Below are 8,481 nucleotides of genomic sequence, written 5' to 3'. Positions count from 1 at the left end.
CGTCCCTCATAAAAGCGGACTGTATCTGTATAAAAAAAGCCCGCATATGTTGTGGGAACAAGGTGAGCGCTTGCCAGTACGTACACGACGTCGTCGGCATTGATGCCGTTGTTGTTGTACTCGCGGCTGCTTTGAATCCCACGTAAACAAGCGGACGTCAGGTGAACGCTCTTCCATCGTCGCGTCCGTTTTGGAGAGAGGGAGAGATATAGACCACGGCGAACGCCAGACCCATATACGCAGTCTGCATCAAGAAATGGCAACCGCCAGCCGTCTGAAACGCCGGAGCGACGCTAATACGGGTCTCACGATATCCCCGTCGAAGGTTAGGCGCATAAACGCGCGGAGGAGGTGGGGGTTCAATCGTGAGCGAGCAATATTTACACAACGCCTATGCGAAACAGTCTGGCACGACTTCACTGTACGCCTGGCCTCCCAGAACGCCGCAGCGCTGTCGGTCGGTCGAGCGGTTTTTCAAGATCACGGCCGCTATCCATATAGCGCCGCTGTGTACGCGGCTATTAATCCCTTTCTTTCTTTCTTTCTTTCTTTCTTTCTTTCTTTCTTTCTTTCTTTCTTTCTTTCTTTCTTTCTTTCGTAATGCCCACATTATACAAAGGCCGCAAGAAAGGATCACACGCTTGCCTTGTTTCTTTCGTTCGTTCTTTCGTGCCGTAATATTATTCGCTGCTACGCGTTTCCTCTGCGAGCGAGAGATACAGAGGGAGAGAAGGGTTGAATGATAGATGGAGAGGTTAGACAGGCGGCAGGCCTGGCGGCCTGCTGTACGCTCTCCACGGTGAGATGGCGAGGGATAAATCTGCGAAATGAGCTCGTGCGGCCTGATCGAAGAGGATAAATTTACGAGGCTCTGTTCTCGAACTGCGTTTTCGTCGCGCCCGAGTTATATCTGCCTCTGCGTGTGCGTTGCCCGTGCGCGAAGCTCTTGCGTGCGTGCCTGCATAAGCGCGTCTAATTGTCCGCGTACGCGCGCTCGAGTAAAAAAGAAAAAGAAAAGAAGAGGCGCCTACCTGTTGCCTCTTCGCATACCTGTATGCGAAACGCGCCCGCGGGCCAGACGAGATGAGGGCTTAATTATTTCGTCGCAAATTGCTTCCTCAATCATGCTCGCAGTAAAAAAAGAAAAAAAAAAAGCATTGGCTCTCCGACGCGTAGCATTGTCGCGCCTGAGGATTACGGCAAACACGGCTTGCCCGAACAGTATACCGCTGCTTTGATTTTGCTCAGGTTTTGGCAGGACAAGTGTCATTATCCGGTCGCAACTAATTACAAATTATGGGGTTTTACGTGCCAAAATGCACGATCTGATTGTGAGGCACGCCGTAGTGGCGGACTCCGGAATATCTTTGACCACCCGGCGTTTTTTACCGTGCAGTTATAAATCTAAGGAGACCGGCACGAGTTTTCGCGGTTCGACCACGTCGAAATGAGGCCGTCGTGAACGCATCGTTCTGTACGACACTTGGCACTCTAACTTGCTTAGTGCGTCAAGACGAAAAACAAATACAAATTTGCATTTATTCCATGCTCCTCGCTGTGACAGAGGATGTTTGAAATATGTCCACTATGTGCTGATTTGCTGGTTTTAAGGTTGTATACTATATATATATATATATATAAACGAGAAGAAAGGGGGTTAACCGAGGGGCCCGATTTTGATTAGTCATATCATAAGAAGCCAACAAACACTGACACCAAGGACAACATAGGGGAAATTACTTGTGCTTAATAAATGAAGTAATGAAACGATAAATTAATGGTAATTAAAGTGGATGAAAAAACAACTTGCCGCAGGTGGGAACCGAACCCACAACCTTCGCATTTCGCATGCGATTTTTCATCCACTTTAATTACCATTAATTTATCGTTTCATTACTTCATTTATTAAGCACAAGTAATTTCCCCTATGTTGTCCCTGGTGTCAGTGTTTGTTGGCTTCTTATGATATGACTAATCAAAATCGGGCCCCTCGGTTAACCCGCTTTCTTCTCGTTGATTACACAACGAGGGTCCCGAATCCGGCAACATTGATGCCTTTAGGTAGCATATGTGGGTTTATTGACCAGTTGCCTTCACCCAAAAAGATCACGTTCTCGTGACGCCTGCGGCATGAAGGACGTTCCACGTCCGCTGCCAAGGTCTGTGAGTGGCGGCGCTGGCTAACACTCCCAGGGTTCTACTAGGACACATAAATACCCAAGAAAGTGGATGGTAAAACAGCGCCGCGGTAGCTCAATTGGTAGAGCATCGCACGCGAAATGCGAAGGTTGTGGGTTCGGTTCCCACCTGCGGCAAGTTGTTTTTTCATCCACTTTAATTACCATTAATTTATCGTTTCATTACTTCATTTATTAAGCACAAGTAATTTCCCCTATGTTGTCCTTGGTGTCAGTGTTTGTTGGCTTCTTATGATATGACTATATATATATATATATATATATATATATATATATATATATATATATATGCAGTGAAGTAGACGCGCGTATAAAGCGGTTTATTGACGTTTCGGCCGGGGTCCGGCCTTCATCAGAATGGTGAAACGTCAATAAACCGCTTCATACGCGCGTCTACTTCACTGTAAATATTTACCCGGACCCAGAACTGCTTTTTTTCTATACTTTTTTTAACTGCTAACTGCTTTATATATATATATATATATATATATATATATATATATATATATAATGTGTGTGTGGTGTGCGTGTCTAGTCGATATGTAATCGATGTAGTAACCCGGAGTAATAGTCATGAAAGAAATACCCGTTTAACAACGACAAAAACGCTGTTTTACTCCGAAACGGGAGCCGAGAGAAACAGTACAGTTGAACACTTCGTTTGAATGCTGACCACGTTGTGCGCATCAAACTATTGCACGCGAGAGTTTCGCAGCAGTAGCTATTAAGTTTTATCCCACGCAATTTTCGTGACGTCTGTCGCCGCTATCGTCATGCTTACTTGACAGAGCCAAAAAGTCGCAAAAAATAAAAGAAAGAAGGCGCTTCATTTGTTCCAAGTTACGTTATTATCCATTAACCGGGACGGTGTTAGTACGGCACGAACCAGCACCCTTGTTGGCGTAACAGAAGTTTACTGTGTTGGCAACCTCCCGCGGCTCTGAATCGTCGCATAGCGGACTGTCGCGTGGTGCTCGCGAATGTTACCGTCTTCTCGGTGCCGCACACGGCGTAGAGGAATGAAGCGCTCCATCGAGAAATGCGAGTGAATAAAAACAAATGTAACGAGACCACTTCTTTAAATATGCTAACATTACACTTGCACGAAAAAAATCCCAATGACGTGTTATCTCAGTAATTAACCGCTGTGCTCAGCGCCAATACCGAGAAAAAGAAATACGCCATTAACTTCTGTGCCGAAACTCATTCATGTTACCGTTGGCACTTATCAGCACTGTGGGGAAAAAAAATTAACGTGCAGGTGAGCGTTAATGGGCATACCAAGGCAATCCGCCACAAATTTTTAGCGCGTATTGCTCGAAACAGGTGCTAGGCAGAGGATTTCTGCTAAATGGCTATTGCTTCATTACTCCTCACTTTACGTGCACCGCGAGTGGGAAGTTCAGAGGTCAACACACTTTTCCAGAACGCACAAACCACGTGCTCAGGACTGCGCTGGCGATATCTGAAGACGACATGTAAATCGGCTGGACATGTGAGCTTTGCATGACTACGTTTGCGGTTTCCATTGGTTTCTCTCGACCTTGTGGTCGGCTCAAGCTTCGGTAGCTGCTTTGGCCCCCAGGAGCATGTTCTGTACAGGTGCGTCGACCTCTGAATTATTGCAGTTAATTCGTGAAATTTTGTTAATTTGTTGTCACCACGTCACCGATTGTTCGTGAATGTAACGTTCGCCCCTTTGAGTAATGCAGCTTGATGCGACAGGATTGCACTATCTACCACAGGCGATTTTTAATGTCTCTCTACACTAAAACGATCAGCTGGTATCTGTGCATGTATGTATGTACATACGTGTGTGTGTGTGTGTGTGTGTGTGTGTGTGTGTGTGTGTGTGTGTGTGTGTGTGTGTGTGTGTGTGTGTGTGTGTGTGTGTGTGTGTGTGTGTGTGTGTGTGTGTGTGTGTGTGTGTGTGTGTGTGTGTGTGTGTGTGTGTGTGTGTGTGTGTGTGTGTGTGCGTGTGTGTGTGTTTGTGGCATCACGTTGGAGGTATCCGTTCCTAAGATGTGCTCAGAAATACAATGCCGTCCCAGCTAACAATTTGGCTGTTTTGGGAGATCTTAACCTGGAACCGTAATTCAATTTCTTTTTGCTATATTTTTGGGGCGGATATCTAGAATGTGGTGCCGGCCTTAGGAATGCTTTTGAACAGACTTGACTTCGCTATGCCCATGGGCTTCGATTCCGCAATTGCAACCTGTACCGCAAATGGAATAATTAGAAAGCTAATTATGTTTCCCATTAATCAGCCCTGTGGACATTGCAAACTGTCGCGCCAACACTGTCGAACTATTGCTCTATATGTTCGATGGAATTCCAAAAATATGCTCGAAAAAAGAAAAGAAAAACGAAACCCTTCTTGCGTACCTTCGACCTTACGTTTTAAAAAGAAAATTAACTCTTTTAGTGAAGCAACCGGCGCCTACGGAAAAACTTGGGGTGAGTCATTACTGTGTCGTTCAGAAAACCACAGTTGGCCTGAGGGGAAGTTTCTGTGCCTGTGCGGCCGGCTGTCCACAAAGCCGCGGGGGACCGCTTGCCAAATCTTAGCTGTCCCTTCCACCACCCGACCGTCAGTTAGAAGAGGGTCCCGTCGTGCCGTGCAAGCGGCTCGCGTCACGGGCTGGCCCGCGCAAGGAGCCCAAAAGTTGGCGCGTCACCTGCAGCCTGAATCCTGGCACGCGTCGGAATTTTCGCGAGTGTTACATATGCTACGGCAACCTTCGTTCTGTCCGTCTTCGTGCTACGACACCCACTGACGTCGTCACTGTTCTTAAGGAGGAGGAGGAGGCTACGTTTTCTCCTTCCGATTTCGAACTACTTCTGCTGTTTCGCATCATCGTCATCGTCATCATGATCATCATTCTTTATCGACTGAGACACGGATACCTCTCAAGTGACCCTTGTCTTGCTCCAGCCGACACCCATGCTTTGCCCTGCAACTTTCTTTTTCTAATTTTCCCGTACCACGTAGTTTTCTGTCATCCTCAACATTGGTATTCATTCCTTGGCACCCATCCTGTTACCCTGGCAGACCTACAGGCCCTTCTCATGCAATTATTGAAGTGGTTGCATGGAGAAGTTGCTATATATACAGGCTGTTTCACCTAAATTGAACCGAGAATTTAGAAAAAAGAAGCTATTAATCGCAGAGGAATGAAATTAATGATATATGGCTTGCCGTCATGTGGCGCTCCTTAGAGTACTTTTTTTTTTCGTTTAATTCCTTAACTAAGAGCAATTACGCAATTTTTTTTAATATTCACTTTAGGGCCAAGCGTGTTTCGTTACGTTGTAGACGGGGTTCAGAAACGACCGATTCAATGTTCTGGCAACGCACATGCTGCATGGTGATTTTTCTTTTTGGGCGTTTAAAGAAAGCCCGCGAAGTATGTAATAAAACTAATAATAATAAGTAACTAAGTAATAAATAACTAAGTAATAAAAGCGAAAGAACCGTGCGCGCGGACCGTGGCGAAGTGAGCGGCCACGGCTCTATAGGCATCGGCTTCGCAGTGCGTCAGCGTGTTTGACGGTGGCACACGGAAAGGAAGCGCCGTCGTCCCTCATAAGCAATAGACTGTAGAGCGTAGCAGGGGGCGGCAGAAAGTTAGGAGGGCGCATGAGTTTAAGAAGTTTGCAGGGACAACATGCCCACAATTAGCGCATGACCGGGGTGGTTGGAGAAGTATGGGAGAGGCCTTTGCCCTGCAGTGGGCGTAGCCAGGATGATGATGATGATGATGATGATGATCACGATTGCAAACGAGCGGTCACGTGATTTTGTTTCTTATTTCGCGGGCTTTCGTTAAACGGCGAAAAATATCGCCACGCAACCTGTACGTTGCCACAAAAATTGGATCAGTCGTTTCTGAACCCCCTCTACAACACGACGAAACGCACTTGGCCCTACATGAATATTAAAAATTTTGCATAATTCATCTGAGCTAATCGACTAATTAAGCGGAATGTAAAAAAAAAATACACTAAGGAGCGCCACATGACGGCAAACCATATGCCGACGGTTTCATTCAGCTGCGGCTAACCACTTTATATTTTTGTAATCCTTGGCACAAGTTACATGAAATAACCTGTGTATTGTCGTGTGGTTCTTGTTCCTGCGCAGAATCACAATATATGCTGAACGAATATTGGGGATGCTGGGCCTGAACACATTTTTGGATAGCTCACTGGGTCTTCTGGTGTTGGCGCTCCAGACCCAGGTAGCGGAAGGAGAACGTGCACGCTTCAAACTTGCAAGGTCAGTGTAACACAGACTTCTTGCATTGGTTTTATTGCGAAACGGACACGAGCGAGGCACGTTCTAACCACCACTGTCACTACCACCATGCTGTCGCGGTGTCCTGCGCATGCGCGGCGGAACGCGCACATGGGGTTACGATGTCATCCGAAACGCGAGAGAGAGAGGGTGTATGGCTGAAAAAAAAAAACGCTGAAGCCACATGGAGGCATCGCGAACGCTCGGTTCAATCGGCTCCACAGGGAAACCAATGCAGCGTTCTCTTTACTGGCATGAGCGCAGTGCGCATGCGCGTGGTAGCATTCCTGCTGTAAAGCTATGCGCGAATCGCATCGCGGTACAACAAGCGGTCTGAGCAGCCTACAGTCGAATTCATCTACAACGAAGAGTACCTCTACAACGAACTCCGCTACAACGAAATCACTTGTATAACGAAGGAATGATTCTGTACCGATTGTGAGCTGTGCGGTGAGTGACCTTTATAACGAAGTTACCTGTATAACGAATGTTTCCGGAGGCCCTAAAGCGCTTCATCGTAAAGGCGTTCGACTGCGTTTGCTGAGGTCTTCACATATCCTTCTTCACTTTGACTATATGACACGCGATGCCTCCACGACTACTGGCATCTCTATACTGCGTGGTGGCATCTAATATCGAAAGGAAAACCAGCAAGGCAGCCTGCTTACATGGTATCGTCGAGAAGGCGCAGCTAGACGCCTGCGTCGGTGCTGAGCTGTCAGCCTGTCGCAAAGAAAGGCAGGCAAAACTGCACCGCCAGGGCATCGTAACGCACAGCCACATGATGGTGTTGTAAGTAGCCGGCGTGAAGTGCGGGAGCGCATGTTCTAAGCTCGGACATAGTGAATAACTTTAAAAGAAATTCAACCGGATATAGTGAATAGTTTCGACGTGTCCGGGAAGTGGCCAAACAGAGCCCTAGGCCTTCAGTAGGCCATGGGAACTCCTTTGTAGAGCTCTACCGTCTTTGATGTAAGAGTTGCTCGAATTGGTATACAACTGCAAATTCCTGAAAGTATTTTTTTTTTACGCACGGACGACAAATTTAGTGCGGTTTTGTGGGTGGAGCTTGTAGTGAATGCTTACGGTGTGACCGAGTATGACTGATATGCTAATACGAGGGCGTACCAGAAAGTCGTTGCCCCTGTTTTTTATTGTCCAAAATAAGGTACTTACAAATAAATATACGCACTATTCTACGTATCTTACACTATTTTTTCACGTAGTCTCCGCTCTGTGTGAGACCCCATTTGTCCCATCGCAGCACTAAACTTTACATGCCCCTGTGCCATGTTGAGTCGGACAGTTACGCACGCTGCCTCCCCGAACGCTCATGTCATGCAAGTCTTCACGGCCTTTTGCGAACTCACAACACCACCGCCACACACTTCTCAAAGCGAGACATTTTGCCCCCATACGTGGGCTGCGTCTACCCGTGTATTTCGATGGGCGTTCGTCCCCTGTTCCATAGAAAGCGGATCACACTTCGTTGCTCGTACGCCCTGGACGCGTGAAGCACAACCGCCATCTTCAACAACTGACACCCGCGCCGTGCCGTGGAGCTACCGGCAGATAAGGTCGCGCCCGTTCTAGAAAGGTCCACCGCTGAGAATGGATATGTTGACTTCACATTTACAGCCGTAACTTGGCTTCAGAAAAAATAGGGACAAACGGTTCCCGATTCGCCCTCGTATGTTTATTTGCATTTTTACAAATCCGCAGCAATTAAGGAAACGGAAAATCATCATCATCATCATCAACCTATATTAAGTCCGCTGCAGGACTAAGGCCTCTCCCTCCGATCTCCAATTACCCCTGTGCTGTGCCAACGGATTCCAACTTGCGCCTGCCAATTTCTTCATTTCATCACCCCACCTAGTCTTTTGCCGTCTTCGACTGCGTCTCCCTTCTCTTGGTACTCGTTCTGTAACCCTAATAGTCCACCAGTTATCTAACCTACGCATTGCATGAACTTCCCAGCTCCAT

The 8,481-nt window shown here is 47.0% G+C and overlaps 1 non-coding gene across 1 annotated transcript; it reads left to right on the top strand.

Annotated features, from left to right (window-relative positions):
• Window positions 1-2,242: 2,242 nt before the first annotated feature.
• Window positions 2,243-2,315, top strand: TRNAS-CGA (transfer RNA serine (anticodon CGA)). The gene has a single exon. It is a non-coding gene; the product is annotated as a tRNA-Ser (tRNA).
• Window positions 2,316-8,481: the final 6,166 nt, after the last annotated feature.

Source organism: Dermacentor variabilis, chromosome 9 (genome assembly GCF_050947875.1).
Source record: "Dermacentor variabilis isolate Ectoservices chromosome 9, ASM5094787v1, whole genome shotgun sequence".
Classification (NCBI taxonomy): Eukaryota; Metazoa; Arthropoda; class Arachnida; order Ixodida; family Ixodidae; genus Dermacentor; species Dermacentor variabilis.
This window is presented reverse-complemented; position numbering and strand designations above follow the sequence as displayed.